Raw genomic sequence first — 21720 nt, 5'->3', positions numbered from 1 at the left:
GCGCTCTGTACTGGACGTTCGTTGATTCTTTGTTGTTTTTGTTAATTTTCACTTTGAAATAAAATATGTGGAACTATACACACGTTGCGCCTCGGTCCGCTCCTTTTGACGATCGTGACAACAATCAAGATTCTTTAACAAAACTGCATTGCTGGCAAGCATAGAACATTGAGCGTTTCTAATTTACCAGGGTTTATATATGGCTGCGGTTCACGGCCCATATTAAAAAAGTGTCTCAGAGTAGTAGTGTCTGGTCTAAGATTGGATCCTCCCTATCCATATAGTCTTTATTCATTATGATGTAAAAGGCAAAACTGATCCTATACCAGTACTCTGAGTAATCTGAGGTACTTTATGATTACAGGCACAGTGTGCTGCTGCTAGAAATATTATCTTAGGGCAGGTATTAGGGAAATGAGTCTGTCCAACTGATTTGCATATCATAAAGGGACTATAACATAATGGTTGTTTGGACAGTGTCAGCTTAATGTCAGGGAAATGTTCGTTAGCCAATAAAGCGTCTGTTTCCTAGACAGTATGCTAAACAGATGCCATGACATATGTACCCACCTGCCACCCACTCTTTCTAAGTCTGGGATATCATTAACTTTTATAGCTCCTGAAATAACCTAGTCCTAGTCCTACTCCTGCATACCTGAACACACTTAGAATTTTTTTTTTCAAAAAGGGGACCCTAAAAGGGTTCATCGGCTGCCCCATAGGATTACCCTTTGAAGAACCCTTGTTGGTTTCAGGTAGAACCCTTTTGGTTCCAACAGTTTTGGGTTCCATGTAGAACCCTTTCCACAGATATTGAAATGTATGATTTACACACTATCTTCAGATTTTTCAGAGCCTCACAAATAGATATAATTAAGACACCTGTTTGTTGAGCTGTTCAATTTGAGCTGTTCAATTTCAACGTATATTCTGGTAATACCAAATAGCCTCATATAAAAAGAGTAGAACACAATATAGTTCAAAAGGTTCCGATTTTTTAATGACGACGCATCATTGTCGCCTAGTCCAGAAGACTGGATGGAGTGTGAGCAGATCGAACCGGTCATTGAATTGACGCAAGCATGCGCAATGGGGCTCTGTGTCAATTCGAGTCTCCTCATTAGAAGCCAAGCATAGCGGAGTGACTACTCGTCAGGCGCGCAGCAGTCCTGCTCCTACCCAGTTCCTGTTTCCGCCTTCAGTCTTCAGACAGTTTACAACTCAAAGCATCATGGTCAGGCAGAATATAGACCTTGAAGAAACGCAAGCTCAATGAGATAAAGCCAGGTAAGCCAATGTCTTATATTGTGTGATGCAGAAAACGAATAGGAATTGGTGTCTGCGCCGTCTCCTTTCTCCCTCCATCCCTGGCCTGTTGCTATTTGCCTGCTTAGACCGCAGCCGAGAGGTAACAAAATAGCGGACACGGATTTACACTAAGGAGTTGTCGGACGAGGTTCCGTTAGAATTCGCATCTTCCTTATGAAAGTCATTCATGCACAGGAAGTTTTCGGAGAGGAATTCGTTCAGTTTTGCTACATTGTGCATATAATGGTTATGTTAATTAACATTTGATTAGGTATGAGAAATACAATTCAATCACCATCCAGGGACAATGAACTGCGACGTTTCTCCATCTTACGTCTTTAAATGAATAATGCTGTATTGACAGAACGCTCACATTTACCAAGAATGACAAGTGTATTGTGAAGCTTTCTTATAAACAAACGAAATGCTTATGTTTTGTGTGGTTATATTGGACCGTTATTTTGTGAAGTCAGCCTGCATCGGCCGCTGCTCCCTTGTCCGTCTTGCTGGGTCGAGTCAAAGCAGATCGTGAGCCACCCCGCTATTTTTTAGACATTGGTTGAAACCGATGAAAAGTAGCCTAACCTACTTATTTTTGATACGCATTCAGTTGTCTTTGTGCAGTTGATCCACCATAGACTAGAGTTGAGTAATACGCCTAATGTTGATGTTGCTATTTGTTATTAGTACGTCAAAAATCAGAACGTTAACTGATACACACACGCTCGTTCGCACGCGCACACACACACACAAACACACACGCACACACACACATACATTCTGTTCTTAGTGTTTTTGTTGTCATAGCTGGTGGCTGAGAATGTTTCTCCCATACTGTGTTCATTGTTACATTTTGTTTTGGACCCAACTCAGTAATCATGCTATGCTCTACTACATGATTATTTCATTCCACATGTTTTCATTCCCTGGCCGCTGTGTTATTACCACATACCACAGTAGGACTTGTAGTAAAATAGATAGATAAGCCTATAGGTCTATTTGCATGTGCACATCTAACAGACTTAACCTTTGAACTCAATGAAAACCCTATGGTCAGTTATGGTCAACTGGCTCACAGCTGGTGGATCTGAAATAGGATATCTTGAGATGTAAACATGCAATTAGGGACTGGAGCCCAGCCAACTTGCCTGGTCCATCTGTGGGATAGTAGCCATTGAATGACTCTTCAATCCGGACACATTACTGTGTGAGTAGTATGCCCATAATGAAGTAGTATTAGGCCTTTAATGTAGGCTAGTAATAGGCCTTTAATGTAGGCTAGTAATAGGCCTTTAATGTAGGCTAGTATTAGGCTTTTAATGTAGGCTAGTATTAGGCCTTTAATGTAGGCTAGTAATAGGTCTTTAATGTAGGCTAGTAATAGGCCTTTAATGTAGGCTAGTAATAGGCCTTTAATGTAGGCTAGTATTAGGCTTTTCATGTAGGCTATTATTAGGCCTTTAATGTAGGCTAGTAATAGGTCTTTAATGTAGGCTAGTAATAGGCCTTTAATGTAGGCTAGTATTAGGCCTTTAATGTAGGCTAGTATTAGGCCTTTAATGTAGGCTAGTATTAGGCATTTAACGTAGGCTAGTAATAGGCCTTTAATATAGGCTAGTGTAATGCATTTAATGCTAGAATTCTGACCATTTCATATTTTTGATGTGCTTCAAAATGTAGAAATTATAGCATTTCACAGCTTAATTTGTTTCAGAGAATTGAGATGATGTTCTGCTAAATCAAATGTCCCGCTTTGCCAAGCGTACCACAATAATGATCTATGTAATGTGAATGTCTCGTTCTGTCCTCTGTTTGGGGTGATTGCACAATTGGCCAATTCATAAATCTTTAATTTTCTGTAACTATTCACTCTACCCCATTACAGACTATATTAATTAAGTAAACCACAATGATGCCAGAGGCTGCACCACATTCTGATTCAGATTTCTTTCACATTTGAGTTTTTTTCAATCATCTGACAGATTCAAGTCACTGGAAAGAGAGAGGGTGTGAATGGTTGAGAGACAACAGTGTGGTCATTTCACCTTATTTTAATTCTTCCCAGTATGTATAGTGGACATCCTGGACACCATAGTAATGGTTACACTTGAAAGCACCTGTCATTGGCCTACCCCATGACCAGTTTAATTTGTCTCGTAGGCAATAGAAGACTGAATAAGACCCTGCTTGTCATGCTCGTTTTATACTAATCATATTTCACATTTATTACATGGTTCAGAACTGACCCCAGGCTGTCCTTGTTGAAAATGCTTGATTGTGAAGGGAGTGACCAACAGCAACTTAGACCTTGGAATGGCTGTCAAGTATAGCTAACAGTAACAACACACTTGATGTACGTGATCTGCTGCTACCCAACGCATGCAGGAACTTCATCTTGTGCTTTGTTGAAATAGCAACTGCCCATTGTGACCATACTAGAAAAGCTTTTATGTTATTGAGATTTGGGATCATTTCCTTTCAAACTCTACACTTGATCATGCCCTCCAAATGAAAAGCCATTTCCACTTGCCTGTATTTGTATAGTGACTGCATGTCGCTATGCTAAACGCCTGATAAATTACTAAAATGTATATAGGGGTAGGCTATATGATTGATAGATAGATAGATAGATAGATAGATAGAATTTACACTGTGAATTTAAAATAGTCATTTTTCAAATGTGTTTTTAACTAATACAAACATCACCATGTGAAGATATTTGTAAATATGTATTTATGTACAGTACCAGTCAAAAGTTTGGACACACCTACTCATAATAGAATAATAGTGAAGACATCAAAACTATGAAATAACACATAGTTGAGATTCTTCAATGTAGCCAACCTTTGCCTTGATGACAGCTTTGCACACTCTTGGCATTCTTTCAATCGGCTTCATGAGGTAGTCACTTGGAATGCATTTCAATTAACAGGGTTGCCTTGTTAAAAGTACATTTGTGGAATGTCTTTCCTTCTTAATGCGTTTGAGCCAATCAGTTGTGTTGTGACAAGGTAGGGGTGGTATACAGAAGATAGCCCTATTTGGTAAAAGACCTAGTCCATATTATGTCACGAACAGCTCAAATAAGCAAAGAGAAACGACAGTCAATCATTACTTTAAGACAAGAAGGTCAGTCAATGCATAACATGTCAAGAACTTTGAACGTTTCTGCAAGTGCAGACGCATAAACCATCAAGCACTATGATGAAACTGGCTCTCATTAGGACCGCCACAGGAAAGGAAGACCTAGAGTTACCTCTGCTGCAGAGGATAAGTTCATTAGAGTTAGCTGCACCTCAGATTGTAGCCCAAATAAATGCTTCAGAGAGTTCAAGTAACCGACACATCTCAACATCAACTGTTCAGAGGAGACTGCGTGAATCAGGCCTTCATGGTCGAAATGCTGCAAAGAAACCACTACTAAAGGACACCAATACGAAGAAGAGACTTGATTGGGCCAAGAAACACAAGCAATGGACATTAGACCAGTGGAAATCTGTCCTTAGGTCTGATGAGTCCAAATTGGAGATTTTTGGTTCCAACCGCCGTGTCTTTGTGAGACGCAGAGTAGGTGAACGGATTATCTCCACATGTGGTTCCCACCGTGAAGCATGGAGGAGGAGGTGTGATGGTGTGGGGGTGCTTTGTGGGTGATACTTCATGTGATTTATTTAGAATTCAAGACACACTTAACCACCAAAACTACCACAGCATTCTGCAGCGATATGCCATCCCATCTGGTTTGTGCTTAGTGGGACTATCATTTGTTTTTCAACAGGACAATGACCCAAAATACACCTCCAGGCTATGTAAGGGCTATTTGACCAAGGAGAGTGCTGCATCAGATGACCTGGCCTCTACAATCCCCCGACCTCAACCCAATTGAGATGAGTTGGACAGCAGAATGAAGGAAAAGCAGCCAACAAGTGCTCAGCATATGTAGGAACTCCTTCATGACTGTTGGAAAAGCATTCCTCATGAAGCTGGTTGAGAGAATGCCAAGAGTGTGCAAAGCTGTTATCAAGGCAAAGGGTGGCTACTTTGAAGAAACAAAAATATAAAATATATTTTGATTTGTTTAGCACTTTTTTGGTTACTACATCATTCCATGTGTTATTTCATAGTTTTGATGTCTTCACTATTATTCTACAATGTAGAAAATAGTAAAAATAACGAAAACCCCTTGAATGTGTAGGTGTGTCCAAACTTTTGACTGGTACTGTATATATTATAGGTACTTTGTTTTATTAGTTGTATTAGTAGTTGTAGCAGTAGTTTATTATTTGTATTAGTAGTTGAAGCAGTAGTTTTTATGTGTTGTTGTAGCAGTAGTTTTTATTAGTTATAGGCCTATTAGTAGTTGTACAATAACTTTTTTATGCTGTTAATGTAAGTTAAAAAAAAAAAAATTATTTCATTGTTATTATTGTTAGATGGTAGTTGCCATATTTTTCTTGTTACTAATTCTTTTTTTGTTGTTTTTTTTTTTTCTTTTTTTTTCTTTTGGACACTCTTGAAAACGAGTTGGTGCATCAAGAGATATCATCCGGCAAAATTTCAAATAAATAACTTTAATGATGTGGTCCATTGAGAGATTGTTCTACCTGTCACTCCACTCAGGGGCGGACTGGTATCTGGCATTTCGGTCCATTTTTAGCCTAGTGGGACTGTCTAACTTGTTTTTATTTGGCGCAAAATGATAATTATCTGGCTAATAATGAAAGGGACAGGGAAAGGGGGATACCTAGTCAGTTGTACAACTGAATGCATTCAACTGAGATGTGTCTTCCACATTTAACCCAACCCCTCTGAATAATGAGGGCCTCAAGGAAAAATGGCCAGAGTGCTAGAAATTCCAGGGCCGATTATTGGTCCCAGTCCACCCTGATCTCCACACCTTCTCAGCAGTCTGCACAATAGCATCAGATACCTTGAGTGTCAGCAGGAGTACCTGGCAACAACCTGAAACACCTACACACAGTGTCAGTGAATGACAGGTGTGGTCATTAGTAAGTCAATCAACCACCTCTCCTAATGAAGAACAGAACAGGGTCTCTCTCCCTATGGGCATCCTGGTTACAGGACATAGTTTCCCTCCCTATGGATCTATAGGCAATATGATATACACAGTGCCTTCAGAAAGTATTCATACCCCTTGACTTATTCCACATGTTGTTGTGTTACAGCCTGAATTCAAAATGGATTACATCTATACACAATACTCTGATAATGACAAAGTGAAAACATGTTTTTAGAAGTGTTTGCAAATGTATTGAAAATGAAATACATAAATATCTAAATTACATTACTAATTAATATCTAATTAATTACAATATCTAAGTATTCACACTACTGAGTCAATACTTTGTAGAAGCACCTTTGCAGCAATTACAGCTGTGAGTCTTTCTGGGTAAGTCTCTAAGAGCTTTCCACACCTGGATTGTGCAACATTTGCACATTATTATTTTTTCAAAATTCTGGTCATTGCTACAGTCATTTTCAGGTCTTGCCATAGATTTTCAAGCAGATTTAAGGCAAAACTGTAACTCGGCCACTCAGGAACATTCACTGTCTTCTTGGTAAGCAACTCCAGTGTAGATTTGGTTTTAGGTTATTGTCCTGCTGAAAGGTGAATTCGTCTCGCAGTGTCTGGTGGAAAGCAGACTGAACCAGGTTTTCCTCTAGGATTTTGCCCGTGCTTAGCTCCATTCCGTTAATTTCTATCCTGAAAAACTCCCCAGTCCTTAAAAATTACAAGCATACCCATAACATGATGCAGCCACCACTATGCTTGAAAATATGGAGAGTGGTACTCAGTCATGTGTTCTATTGGATTTCCCCGAAACATAACACTTTGTATTGCCTCATTCTTTTGAAGTATTCATTTAGTGCCTTACTGCAAACAAGATGCATGTTTTGGAATATTTGTATTCTGTACAGGCTTCCTTCCTTTCACTCTGTCAATTAGGTTGGTATTGTGGAGTCACTACAATGTTGTTCATCCATCATCAGTTTTCTCCTATCACAGACATTTAACTCTGTATCTGTTTTAAAGTCACCACTGGCCTCATTGTTAAATCCCTGAGCGGTTTCCGTCCTCTCTGGCAACTGAGTTAGGAAGGATGCCTGTATCTTTGTAATAACTGGGTGTTGATACACCATCCAAAGTGTAATGAATAACTTCATGCTCAAAGGAATATTCAATGTCTGTTTATTTTTTTATATACATATCTACCAATAGATGCCCTTCTTTGCGAGGCATTGGAAAACCTCCCTGGTCTTTGAGGTTGAATATATGTTTGAAATTCACTGCTCACCTGAGGGACATTGCAGATAAGTGTCACGGTTGTCGTAGGAAGGAGCGGACCAAAGTGCAGCGTGATTATCGTTCCACATTTTATTGAACTGTGAAACTATGAAATACATATAAATAAACTGAATAACAAACCGTGACGCCGAGGTGAAACAAACTCAAAGACAATCTCCCACAAACCCATGTGGGAAAAACACCTACTTAAGTATGATCTCCAATTAGAGACAACGAGGACCAGCTGCCTCTAATTGGAGATCATCCCAAACAAAACCCAACATAGAAATACAAAACTAGAACATAACAACATGGAAAAACTAAACTAGAAAACCCACCTGTCACGCCCTGACCTACTCTACCATAGAAAATAACAGCTTTCTATGGTCAGGATGTGACAATAAGTGTATGTTGGAGCACAGAGATGAGGTACTCAAGACATTTCAGCTTTTAATTTTAATTCATTTGTACATAGTTTGAAAAACATAATTCCACTTTAATGTTATGGGGTATTGTGTATAGGCCAGTGACAAAAAAATCTATTTTTGAAGGCACTGTATATAGTCAGGGTGTTATTTTCCCTTAAGAGTTTCAGGATTATGGAAAAAAGCATGGTCAGTACTCCCCACCCCACCTCCTTGAGCTTTTGTAACCCTATGACTCATCTCTGCCACAGACAGGTAGAGACATAATAGCATAGAATAGATGATGGGCCATCTCCAAGTATGTGATCATAACTCTGTCTGTTTGTATCATCCTGGGCTTGGGTTGATTAAACCTTGGTTTCCGGGATAATTTATATGTGACCACCTGTGTGCCCCACCTGTATAAAGTGTATAATCTGTATGAAGTGTATAATCTGTATTAAAGTTATGGGGTAGAAAATCAATACAGTTTCATATCGGGATATTATCTTTGACGATATATCATATAGTATCGTTTTGACAATATCGCAATGTTATTTTTGCACTAGTTGGGTGTACCAGCACCTAAACTCCAGTATTTTTCCTTCATAGCTTGTTTTCCATCTTTTTAAATAGGGAGCCCTTTTATTTGCATGACTGATCAAAACTAATTTTCTCATGGCTCTCTCTCAGACATATGGTGAGCAAAATGTTTGGAACACCGAATTGCAATACAATCAGAGTATCGAATTGCAATATATATAGAATCATGACAATCACAATACATATCGTATCGGCACCAAAGTATCGTAATAATATCATATCGTGAAGTCCCTGGCAATTTCTAGCCCTAATGTATAAGGTGTCTGTTGTATAGCCAGCCGCAAGGCTGGAAACTTGATAATAGTCTCCTTTATATTCCAATGTCCCTGTTTGTTTCCCATAGTATATACAGACGCACTAGGCCTAGGGTATATATGCATTCTGGCACTGCTCACTGTGTTATTTAACAAGTCTATCTTATAGCCGAGGCTACAATGTATTTTGATAAGATGGCAGATGTCTAAGAGGCCATTGTTGCCTTGTTCGCAAATGGAATACTCATATTACATATTACTTGAAAGCTCAGCAAGCTTTGTTTGGGAGTGAATGTGTGAATTTATTGATAACAATACATCAGCCAAAAAGTGTTATTTTCCATATCCGTGTTCTTTTGTATTCAGATAAGTTTGAAACATATCATGTTTGCTGTAGGAGCAAGCTCTGTTCTCTCTGGGGTAGGGTCGCTGAAATGTAACACACCTTGTCTGGGTTATCTGTAAAACTCTGTAAACCTTACAGTCACAGTGTTTGTTAGTCAAACATTACCACAAAGGCTTGTGTTATCTGCCCAAGTCCTCGTCACCATTTCCTGCAACAACATGTGGCTTTCTCCAGTCTGTAGCCTACCACTCACTGTGGCCTCAGTGTGCAGGAGGAAGTTGAGGCGGATCTGATACCGGTCAGGGTGCGGTCATATGGGGATCCTAGTCCAAATCACAGACCCTCACAGCCTCACCTACACCACTGACTGTTACACACACAGCCTGACAGTGTTTGTAGCATATGGGGGGAGGGGGGGTTGTATAATTAATGCTCTATGAAACATTGTCAATCAAAAACACCTCATGTTTATTACGTTATGGCAACATATTCAGTTATGGTTGATCATCCAGGCTCCAGCATGCTCCATGTTTACTGATCAGACAGCAGAGAGACACTTGCTAGGAAATAAGGACTACTCTAACAATTTTTTTTCTTCTCTCTCTTATTTCAGTCTCTCTTTCTCTATCTGCCTTCTCTCTCTCCCTCTCTTTTTATCTCTCACTGTATTTCTTTATCCTTCTCTCTCTCCTTATTTCTCTCTATTTCTCTCTGTCTTTCTCTACCCCGCTCCGCCCCACCTCTCTCTCTCCCTCTTTCCCTCTCCTTGCTCTCTTTATTTCTCTTTTTCGCTCCATTCCCCCTCTTTCCTAAGGATGGACATTTTACATTTTTAGACTGTTCGAGACCTCTTAGGACTTTTTTGTTGTTGAGTTGTACTGGAATGAAAAAAAAAACACAATCAAAAATATATCTTTAGAACATTACAGATAACGAATCCTAATTGCTAAATGTGATTACTACCTCTGAGGGTTTAGAGCTTGAGGTAGTCAGCTCATAAAAGGACTTGGGAGTATGGCTAGACGGTATACTGGCCTTCTCTCAGCACATATCCAAGCTGCAGGCTAAGGTTAAATCTAGACTTGTTTTCCTCTATCGTAATCATTCCTCTTTCACCCCAGCAGCCAAACGAACCCTGATTCAGATGACCATCCTACCCATGCTAGATTACGGAGACGTAATTTATAGATCTGCAGGTAAGGGTGCTCTCAAGCAGTTAAATATTCTTTACCATTCGGCCATCAGATTTGCCAACAATGTTCCTTATAGGACACATCACTACACTCTATACTCCTCTGTAAACTGGTCATCTCTGTATACCCGTCGCAAGACCCACTGGTTGATGCTTATTTATAAAACCCTCTTAGGGGGGAGTGAGGCCTATCTGAGATACCTACTACAACCCTCATCCTCCACATAAAAGACCCGTTCCTCTCGCCACATTCTGTTAAAGAGCTGTTAAAGACCTGTTAAAAAGCACACACATCCCTGGGTCCCTCCTCTTTTCAGTTCACTGCAGCTAGCAACTGGAACGAGCTGCAACAAACACTCAAACTGGACAGTTATATTTCCATCTCTTAATTCAAAGACTCAATCATGGACACTCTAACTGACAGTTGTGGCTGCTTTGCGTGATGTATTGTTGTCTCTACCTTTTAGCCCTTTGTGCTGGTGTCTGTGCCCAACAATGTCTGTGATTCTGCCATGTTGTGTTGCTACCATTTTGTTGTCATGTTGTGTTGCTACCATGCTGTGTTCTCATGTGCTGCTGCCATGCTATGTTGTCTTGGGTATCTCTTTATGTAGTGTTGTGGTGTCTCTCTTGTGATGTGTGTTTTGTCCTACATTTGTGTTTTTAATCCCAGCCCCGTCCCCGCAGGAGGTCTTTTGCCTCTTGGTAGGCCGTCATAGTAAATAAGAATTTGTTCTTAATTGACTTGCCTAGTTAAATAAAGGTTAATTATACAAAAATGTAAAATACATTTCAGGATGTGTGTGTTTGTGCAAGCATCATGTGTGTACATTTGAGCGTACCTGCCTGTGCTTGTGTGTTCCCTGCAGTGTTTGTCCAGGCCCGGGGCTAGCCAGTCAGTGGTTCGTCCAGGCCCTGGGCTAGCCAGTCAGTGGTTCATCCAGGCCCTGGGCTAGCCAGTCAGTGGTTCGTCCAGGCCCTGGGCTAGCCAGTCAGTGGTTCGTCCAGGCCCTGGGCTAGCCAGTCAGTGGTTCGTCCAGGCCCTGGGCTAGCCAGTCAGTGGTTCGTCCAGGCCCTGGGCTAGCCAGTCAGTGGTTCGTCCAGGCCCTGGACTAGCCAGTCAGTGGTTCGTCCAGGCCCTGGGCTAGCCAGTCAGTGTGTTTGACCCCATTAGCCCTGACAGTCACAGTGCCCACAGCCCAACCACAGGGACCTTTGGTCAGCTATAAATAAAAATCTCTCTCTCTCTCTGGCTGCAGTGTGGAGTCAGCGCATCATCCCTAATGGCATCCTATTTCCCTATTTAGTGCACTACTTTTTACCAGGCTCCATAGGACTCTGGTCAAAAGTTGTGCACTACATAGGGAATAGGGTTGCATTTGGGACGCAACTGAAGTGGAGCGTCTCTCATGCAGCTGCCGGGAAGCACCTCTCCTCTGCTCTGACATCACCAGGGAGCGACAGGGGAAGTCAGGAATAGAACAACAGTCCTCATATGACCTACTCCTGCACAGACTAGCACTTCTTCATTTGTTATGCTACATGAAGAAATACATGCAGGTTTTACAGGCAGTCAGGCTGCTGTATACTACTCAGGCCTTCTACTCACAAAACAGTGTGTGTGTGAGACTCTTTCCTAGACACGCTTGGTCAAACAAAGCCCCCTTCAGAGTCCCAAGGGGTTAGACAGGGACAGTCCCCACACAGTGACACAGGGAAGATAGAGGGAAAGAGAGAAAGAGGGAGAGGGAGGGAGAGCGTTGGTAGTAGAGGGAGGGAAACAAACTCATAACAATCCCCTCACAGTCACACATGGCCAGAGAGAGAGACAGAGAGGGGGGTGACAAGAGAGCGAGAGATAGCGTTGGTAGTAGGGGGAGGGAAAACACTCATCATAACAGAGTACTAGTTTGTCCCTTATCTCAGTGAAATCCTAACACTGTAGCCATTTGCTGCAGCTGGCTACAAAGAATGACAGAGCGAGAAAAAAGAAAGAAAGATAAAGTTTGAATGTTCCATAATCCTGTATGGCTCAGCTGGACAAGAGGCAATGGAAAAGGAGAGAGAGACAGAGAGAGAGAGGGAGAGGGAGAATAAATGTGGAAAACCTCCGTCACCTCAGGAGAAAAACACATACCACAGCTACTCAGCGTTTACTAAACCAGAACCACACTGGCACCCTCACTCCTAATCCACATTGCTGATGTCATGTCACACCTATATATACAGTACCAGTTAAAAGTTTGGAAACACCAACTCATTCAAGGGTTTTTCTTTATTTTACTATTTTCTACATTGTAGAATAGTAGTGAAGACATCAAAACTATGAAATAACACATATGGAATGATGTAGTAACCAAAAAAGTGTTAAACAAATCAAAATATTTTTTATATTTGAGACTCTTCAAAGTAGCCACCCTTTGCCTTGATAGCAGCGTTGCACACTCTTGGCATTCTCTCAACCAGCTTCACCTGGAATGCTTTTCAAACTGTCTTGAAGGAGTTCCCACATATGCTGAGCACTTGTTGGCTGTTTTTCCTTCACTCTGCAGTCCAACTCATCCCAAACCATCTCAATTGGGTTGAGGTCGGTTGATTGTGGAGGCCAGGTCTTCTGATACAGCACTCCATCACTCTCCTTCTTGGTCAAATAGCCCTTACACTGCCTGGAGGTGTGTTGAGTCATTGTCCTGTTGAAAAACAAATGATAGTCCCACTAAGCACAAACCAGATGGGATGGCATATCGCTGCAGAGTGCTGTGGTAGCCATGTTGGTTAAGTGTGCCTTCAATTCTAAATAAATCACAGACAGTGTCACCAGCAAAGCACCACCACACCATCACACTTCCTCCTCCATGCCTCACGATGGGAACCACACATGCGGAGATCATCCATTCACCTACTCTACGTCTCACAAAGACACAGCGGTTGGTACCACAAGTCTCAAATTTGGACTCATCAGACCAAAGGACAGATTTCCACTGGTCTAATGTCCATTGCTCATGTTTCTTGGCCCAAGCAAGTCTCTTCTAATTGTTGGTGTCCTTTAGTAGTGGTATCTTTGCAGCAATTCAACCATGAAGGTGTCATGACTGACCACAAGAATCCAAATAGGTCAGATCAGGTTTGCAATGACTAACTTCAATCAGACCCCCTTTCACCTGTAGAGGGGGAGGATAGAACTAGTGGGGATTGGCACTCACACCCTGTTGTAAATCAAGGGAGAAGATCCAGGCCTGTGCTTTGTCTCAACAGACCTTTTCCCGCTGAAACTCTTAACAAGTTAAAAAGTGAATACTGGTACAATATTTTGAATGTAGAATGTGGGGAATTTTGTGTTGAAAAGTGTGTAGGAGAACAACTGATTGCCCACCTCAACAACAGCCCCTTCACATTACACTCCATGCAGTTTGGCTTCAGAGCAAAACACTCCACAGAAACGGCCAACTGCTTTCTTCTGGAAATTGTGAAGTCAAGGTGGACAAAGGGGGCGTTGTTGGGGCTGTGTTTCTGGATGTAAGGGAGGCTTTTGATACTGTTAACCATGAGGTTCTCATCACAAAATTGTCCAAGTTCAACTTTTCCCCGATGCCGTGAGATGGATGAAATCATACCTTGAAGGCAGAACTCAGCGTGTCAGAGTGGGCAATGATCTGTCGCCCACTCTTAGCTATGATGTGGGCGTGCCCCAAGGGTAATTTCTGGGGCCCCTCCTGTTCAGCCTGTACATTAATGATCTGCCCTCTGTACTGGGTCTGAAGTTCAAATGTATGCAGATGATTCAGTGATATATGTGCATGCAAAGAGCAAACAACAAGCTGCACAAGAACTCACTACTGTAATGGTCCATGTTACAAAGTGGCTCAGTTACTCATGTTTGCATCTCAATGTGAAAAAAACTGTCTGCCTATTCTTCACAAAGAGGGCAACTGATGCTCCTGAGCCAGATGTCTATGTGTCAGGGGAGAAGCTCCAGGTGGTGTCTGATTTTAAGTACCTTGGCATCATACTTGATTCCAACCTCTCCTTTAAAAAGTAGGTGAAAAGTAACTCAAGTAACGAAATTCAATCTAGCTAATTTCCGATTTAGACGAACATGTTTGACTACAGAGGTAGCAAAACTGTACTTCAAATCTACGATACTCCCCCTCTTAACATACTGCTTGCTGTACAACATTAAAACCCATTCAGTCTGTCTACAAACAGGCTCTCAAAGTGCTTGATAGGAAGCCAATATCCATCATCACTGTTACATCCTCAGAAATCATGAGCTCCTGAGTTGGAAAAATCTTGTGCAATACACTGACGCATGTCTTGTATTCAAGATCCTAAATGGCCTGGCTCCCCCTCCAGTCAGTACTTTTGTTAAACAGAAAACCCAAACATATGGCAGCTGATCCACAAGGTCTGCCATGAGAGGTGACTGTATAGTTCCCTTAAGGAAAAGCACCTTTAGTCAATCTGCTTTTTCTGTGAGAGCTACCCATGTTTGGAATACACTGCCACCAGACACACACAACTTCACCACCTATCACACTTTCACAAAATACATGAAGACTTGGCTAAAGGCCAATCAGACTTGAGAACATAATCCCTAGTTGTGTATTTCCACTTTCTATGTTGTCTGTTGTCTGTAGTTTGTGAGGTGTGGAAACACTTGTTGCTTTTATGGATTTTGTCTTGTTGCTTTTTGTGCTATGTTGCTGTGTCTGCATGCTATGTCTTGCTTGTCCTGTGTTGCTCTGCGTGTGCTCACTTCTCATTGATTGTTTGTATTGTTATTGTAATTGTTTTTAATAACCTGCACAGAGACTGCGGTTGAAAAACCAGCACGTTTACTGAGACGTTGATTAACCTCTCTGGGCTAGGCGGGACGAATTCGTCCCACCTACGCAACAGCCAGTTGAATCCCGTGGCGCGATTTTCAAATACCTTAGAAATGGTATTACTTCAATTTCTCAAACATATGACTATTTTGCAGCATTTTAAAGACAAGGCTCTCGTTAATCTAACCACACTGTCCGATTTCAAAAAGGCTTTACAATGAAAGCAAAACATTAGATTATGTCAGCAGAGTACCCAGACAGAAATAATCAGACACCCATTTTTCAAGCTAGCATATAATGTCACAAAAACCCAAACCACAGCTAAATGCAGCACTAACCTTTGATGATCTTCATCAGATGACAACCCTAGGACATTATGTTATACAATACATGCATGTTTTGTTCAATCAAGTTCATATTTATATCAAAAACCAGCTTTTTACATTAGCATGTGACGTTCAGAACTAGCATACCCCCCGCAAACTTTCGGGGAATTTACTAACAATTTACTAAATTACTCACGATAAACGTTCACAAAAAGCATAACAATTATTTTAAGAATTATAGATACAGAACTCCTCTATGCACTCGATATGTCCGATTTTAAAATAGCTTTTTGGTGAAAGCACATTTTGCAATATTCTAAGTACATAGCCCAGGCATCACGGGCTAGCTATTTAGACACCCAGCAAGTTTAGCCTTCACCAAAATCAGATTTACTATTACAAAAGTTTGATTACCTTTGTTGTCTTCGTCAGAATGCACTCCCAGGACTGCTACTTCAATAACAAATGTTGGTTTGGTCCAAAATAATCCATCGTTATATCCAAATAGCGGCGTTTTGTTCGTGCGTTCCAGACACTATCCGAAATGGTAAATCAGGGTCTCGAGCATGGCGCAATTCATGACAAAAAAAATCTAAATATTCCATTACCGTACTTCGAAGCATGTCAACCGCTGTTTAAAATCAATTTTTATGCCATTTTTCTCGTAAAAAAGCGATAATATTCCGACCGGGAATCTCCGTTTAGGTAAACGGAGGAAAGAAAACAAAGCATTCTGTCGACGCGGGCACAAGCCTGAGTCTCACAGTACTGTAACCAGCCACTACCCAAACACGCTACTTTGTTTCAGCCAGAGCCTGCAAAGCCACGATTCAGCTTTTTGCCGCCTTCTGAGAGCCCATGTGAGCCGTAGGAAGTGTCACGTAACAGCAGAGATCCTTTGTAATGGATAGAGATGGCAAAGAAGGCCAAGAAATGGTCAGACAGGGTACTTCCTGTACAGAATCTTCTCAGGTTTTGACCTGCCATTTGAGTTTTGTTATACTCACAGACACCATTCAAACAGTTTTAGAAACCTTGGAGTGTTTCCTATCCAAAGCCAATAATTATATGCATATTCTAGTTACTGGGCAGGAGTAGTAACCAGATTAAATCGGGTACGTTTTTTATCCAGCCGTGTCAATACTGCCCCCTAGCCCTAACAGGTTAATGTGCACTGTCCCTGTAAAAATGAACTCAAACTCATTGGTCAGAGGCGATCCATAGAACACTAATGTCATTTTGTTTGTTATTTTGTGATGTCATTAAAAATGTTATTCAGGAAGTACTGTAACTTTGAACGTACACACACTACATAGCTGGAGTTTCTAAACTATGGGTTGTGCATGTAATATGAAAAATTATGAAAGGGTTTTTGTTGAGAGGGATGTGATTTGAGAAGCTATAAGAGATAATTGTTTTCCATAACTTTGCACAGTGAGTAATTACCGAGGTGAAGTCAGAGAGTGTCAGCCGGCCGGAACCGCCCCTTTCGAGCAAAATGTATAAATGATGGGTTAAGAAATTAACACATTCAACTAGAAAAAGCGTGAAGCGGCAGCTACATATTTAAAATGGTGTGAACTTTGAATCTCAACACGAGGTTGAGACGATAAACTCACCTCCCAGACAATCACTGGTACGGCTGATTAGCTGTCCTAAGTAAAGTATCTTCAAAAGCAAATTTAAGTAGGACCATCCTGTTACTCTGCTCAAACCATTGTTTATGCTACTCTCATCATTAGGGAACCATCGATATGGCTGGCTAGCCTATCTTCAAAGAAGCATCTTCAAGAGCGAATGGAAGGAAAATCAACTCTGTAGTTCTGTTCAGGACTACACGACATGTCACCGGATAACTACGAAGAAGGACAACAGTAGAAGAGTTGTTGGATGCAAGGCCCACCCCCTTTCCAAGGATGCCCCGTTCACCGAGAGATCCACGGCAAACTCAGGCATTTCACGTAAATACATTCATGATTTCTTGCTCAAAGCGGGTGGAAGTTCGTGTGCAAAGTATATGGTTATTGTAGGTGAGAATAGTTTCTAAATGTGGCAGTGTGTCTCTGTCCCTCTCTCTCTCTCCATCTCTTCTTTAACAAGTATCCATGTTGTCAATCCGCTAGGGACCTGTTTTCAGCATATTACGTCTACAGTCAATACACGGGGCATAGTGTGTGTGTGTGTTTATCCTGTGTTCCCATTTAATTAACTAGTAAATAAATAATTAAACCAATTTGTGTAGTACTGAATCATCAAGTAAGGCTTGGGTTTTTGCAGATGCAAGGATGTTACGAATGGTGATATGATACGAGGTTATGATTAATAAGTTGACTGTTTATAGATGTGATAGGTAAATACCTTTTTGAGTTTAATTCGGGAGATGGTAATACTTTTAAGAACCGCTCTCGTGGTGCCCCAGATCCTAATGAGTTAATTGTTACATGATTATTGGGTAACAATTAAACATAGTTAGTTAATTAGATCAATAACTGTCTTCAGATTAATGTTAAAGTCAAGTCACGAAAAAGGCCTGATTCATGCAATCTCCGCTGAACAGTTGATGTTGAGATGTGTCTGTTACTTGAACTCTATGAAGCATTTCTCCTCCATCAAACTTTACAGTTGGCACTATGCATTCGAGCAAGTAGCATTCTCCTGGCATTTGCCAAACCCAGATTCTTCCATCGGACTGCCAGATGGTGAAACGTGAATCATCACTCCAGACAAACACATCACTCCAGACAAACACACAAACACATCTCCAGAGTCCAATGGCGGCAAGCTTTACACCTCTCCAGCCAACACTTGGCATTGCGCATGGTGATCTTAGGCTTGTGTGCGGCTGCTCATGAAACCTGTTTCTTGAAGTTCGATGGGGAGCGTCGCTGCACAGCTATTTTCAGGTCTCTCCAGAGATGTTTGATCAGTCCGGGCTCTGGCTGGGCCACTCAAGGACATTCAGAGACTTGTCCCGAAGCCACTCCTGCGTTGTCTTAGCTGTGTGCTTATGGTCATTGTCTTGATTGAACTCTTTGGCCTGAATGTCCAGCGTCACGTCTGGAGGAAACCTGGCACCATCCCTACGGTGAAGCATGGTGGTGGCAGCATCATGCTGTGGGGATGTTATTCAGTGGCAGGGACTGGGAGACTAGTCAGGAGCGAGGCAAAGATGAATGTAGCAAAGTACTGAGAGATCCTTGATGAAAACCTGCTTCAGAGCACTCAGGACCTCAGACTGGGACGACGGTTCACCTAACAGGACAATGACCCTAAGAGCACAGCCAAGACAACGTAGGAGTGGCTTAAGGACAAGTCTCTGAATGTCCTTGAGTGGCCCAGCCAGAGCCCGGACTTAAACCCGATCGAACATCTCTGGAGAGACCTGAAAATAGCTGTGCAGTGACGCTCCTCATCCAACCTGACAGAGCTTGAGAGGATTTGCAGAGAAGAATGGGAGAAACTCCCCAAATATAGGTGTGCCAACTTTGTAGCATCATGCTGTAATCGTTCCCAAAGGTGCTTCAACAAAATACTGAGTAAAGGGTCTGAATAGTTATGTAAATGTCATATTTCAGTTTGTTTATATAAACTCTGGACTGCTGATGCTATTTACCGTATGGGACATTGAGAGGCTTTGAAGCCACCGGTCGGCCATATTGGCAATCCCCAGTAGGAGAAATCCTTCATATGAATTCATGTAATTCTACAGTATTTCAATTAAACGTTTCAAGGACCAAATTACATGTATTTATGTTTTTGTTCTAGTGGGGACAGTAACATTAGGCATCTCAAAAAATGATACTTAAAGGAAAATATTTGTTTTTGTATGTTTAGCTCACATAATATAATTTAAAATAATGCATTACGGTGTCTGTAATCATGTAAATGTGGCAAAAACAAATGTAGTCATGAAAAAATCAATTTCTATAGCTTCCAAAATATTTTTTACAATGGTGAGGGAGTGCCATGATCGTGGCACTGTGTCCCCAATCAGTCATTTAATGTATATATAAATCATTGGTCCCGAAGCAGTGAGCAGATGAAATAAGCGTTGTGTTTCTGATGTGTCTTGCTGAATACTTTGTCCTCTCTCCCTTTCTATCTGCATCACTCAGCAGTGACCCGTATGGTGATGTTATGTGCTGCCTCAGCTCCACTGGAGCATGTGGTGGAGGGAATCTATAGAGCCTTGTGGCATTCTAATGTTCCATTCTAACATCCTAAAAGCATTATAACAGTGTTCTTATGTTCTAACAGCCCCTCTGGGATAATTAAGCATCCCAGAAGCCAAGCGCTTAAAGCCGTTGGTGGTTCTGTGGGAGGATGCACTACCAAGGGGAACGGCAGGATAGGGCTGGGGAGTGTGTGGGTAAGGGAGGGAAGGTGTGTGCTCATGCGAGCGTGTGTACATGTGTACGTGCACATGTGTGTTTAAGGGGTGAAGTTTGCATTTCAGGTTTATGTAAGGTTATGAAGCTGGTTTCTCTGTAAGTCAGATGTGAAAAGTGGATCAGTGTGTTAGGTCAAGCAAGGTTAAGCCAGGAGGTCTTCACCTGATCCAGGTAGGCTCATGTATATTCACTGTGTGTGTGCTTGTATATATTCTGTGTGTGTGTGTGTGTGTGTGTGTGTGTGTGTGTGTGTGTGACATCACCACCCTCTGGAGAGCCCTGCGGTTGCGGACGGTTCAATTTCAAATCAAATCAAATCACATTTTATTTGTCACATACACATGGTTAGCAGATGTTAATGTGAGTGTAGCGAAATGCTTGTGCTTCTAGTTCCGACACTGCAGTAATATCTAACAAGTAATCTAACAATTTCACAACAAGTACCTTAAACACACAAGTGTAAAGGAATGAATAAGAATATGTACATAAAAATATATGGATGACCGATGGCCGAACGGCATAGGCAAGATGCAGTAGATGGTATAGAGTACAGTATATACATGAGATGAATAATGTAGGGTATGTAAACATTATATTAAGTGGCATTGTTTAAAGTGACTAGTGATACATTTATTACATCCAATTTTTAATTATTAAAGTGGCTGGAGATTTGAGTCAGTATGTTGGCAGCAGCCACTCAATGTTAGTGTTGACTGTTTAACAGTCTGATGGCCTTGAGATAGAAGCTGTTTTTCAGTCTCTCGGTCCCAGCTTTGATGCACCTGTACTGACCTTACCTAATGGATGATAGCGGGGTGAACAGGCAGTCGCTTGGGTGGTTATTGTCCTTGATGATCTTTTTCGCCTTCCTGTGACATGGGGTGGTGTAGGTGTCCTGGAGGGCAGGTAGTTTGCCCCCGGTGATGCGTTGTGCAGACCTCACTACCCTCTGGAGTGCCTTACGGCCCGACAGGATGCTCTCGATTGTGCATCGGTAAAAGTTTGTGTGTATTTTTGGTGACAAGCCACATTTCTTCAGCCTCCTGAGATTGAAGAGGCGCTGCTGCGCCTTCTTCACCACGCTGTCTGTGTGGGTGGACCATTTCAGTTTGTCTGTGATGTGTACGCCGAGGAACTTAAAACTGCTGTTTCCTGAAGTCCATGATCATCTCCTTTGTTTTGTTGACATTGAGTGTGAGGTTATTTTCCTGACACCACACTCTGAGGGCCCTCACCTCCTCCCTGTAGGCCATCTCGTCGTTGTTGCTAATCATCAAGTTTAGTAGTGTCGTCTACAAACTTGATGATTGAGTTCGAGACGTGCCTTGCCACACAGTCATGGGTGAACAGGGAGTACAGGAGGGGGCTGAGCACACACCCCTGTGGGGCCCCCGTGTTGAGGATCTGCGTGGCAGAGGTGTTGTTGCCTACCTTCACCACCTAGGGTTGGCCCGTCAGGAAGTCCAGAAACATGTTGTACAAGGAGGGGTTCAGACCCAGGGCCATGAGCTTAGTGATGAGCTTGGAGGGCACTAGGGTGTTGAAGACTGAGCTGTAGTCGATGAACAGCATTCTTACATATGTATTCCTCTTGTCCAGGTGGGATAGGGTAGTGTGCAGATATACGGGACAGTGAAATGGTTACTTGCATAGTGGAGTTTTTTATTTAGACATGTAGCAAGCTAGCTACCTAAATAATGAAGCATAATCCCAACTCATAACGTTACTACCCTGCATGAATCTACATGTAGCTAAAGCTAACC

The 21720-nt window shown here is 41.7% G+C and overlaps 1 protein-coding gene across 1 annotated transcript in view; it reads left to right on the top strand.

The window, feature by feature from the left end:
• The first annotated feature begins 1119 nt into the window (after positions 1-1119).
• fut8a (fucosyltransferase 8a (alpha (1,6) fucosyltransferase)) overlaps positions 1120-21720 on the top strand; it is a 191706-nt gene continuing 171105 nt past the window's right edge. The window contains 1 exon segment of the mRNA XM_045723619.1: positions 1120-1287. The gene's annotated coding sequence lies outside the window, so the exon portion shown is untranslated.

The sequence above is a fragment of the Salmo salar genome, chromosome ssa09 (assembly GCF_905237065.1).
Source record: "Salmo salar chromosome ssa09, Ssal_v3.1, whole genome shotgun sequence".
Taxonomy (NCBI): domain Eukaryota; kingdom Metazoa; phylum Chordata; class Actinopteri; order Salmoniformes; family Salmonidae; genus Salmo; species Salmo salar.
The sequence above is the reverse complement of the archived record's forward strand: the minus strand, read 5'-3'. Positions and strand labels throughout refer to the sequence as shown.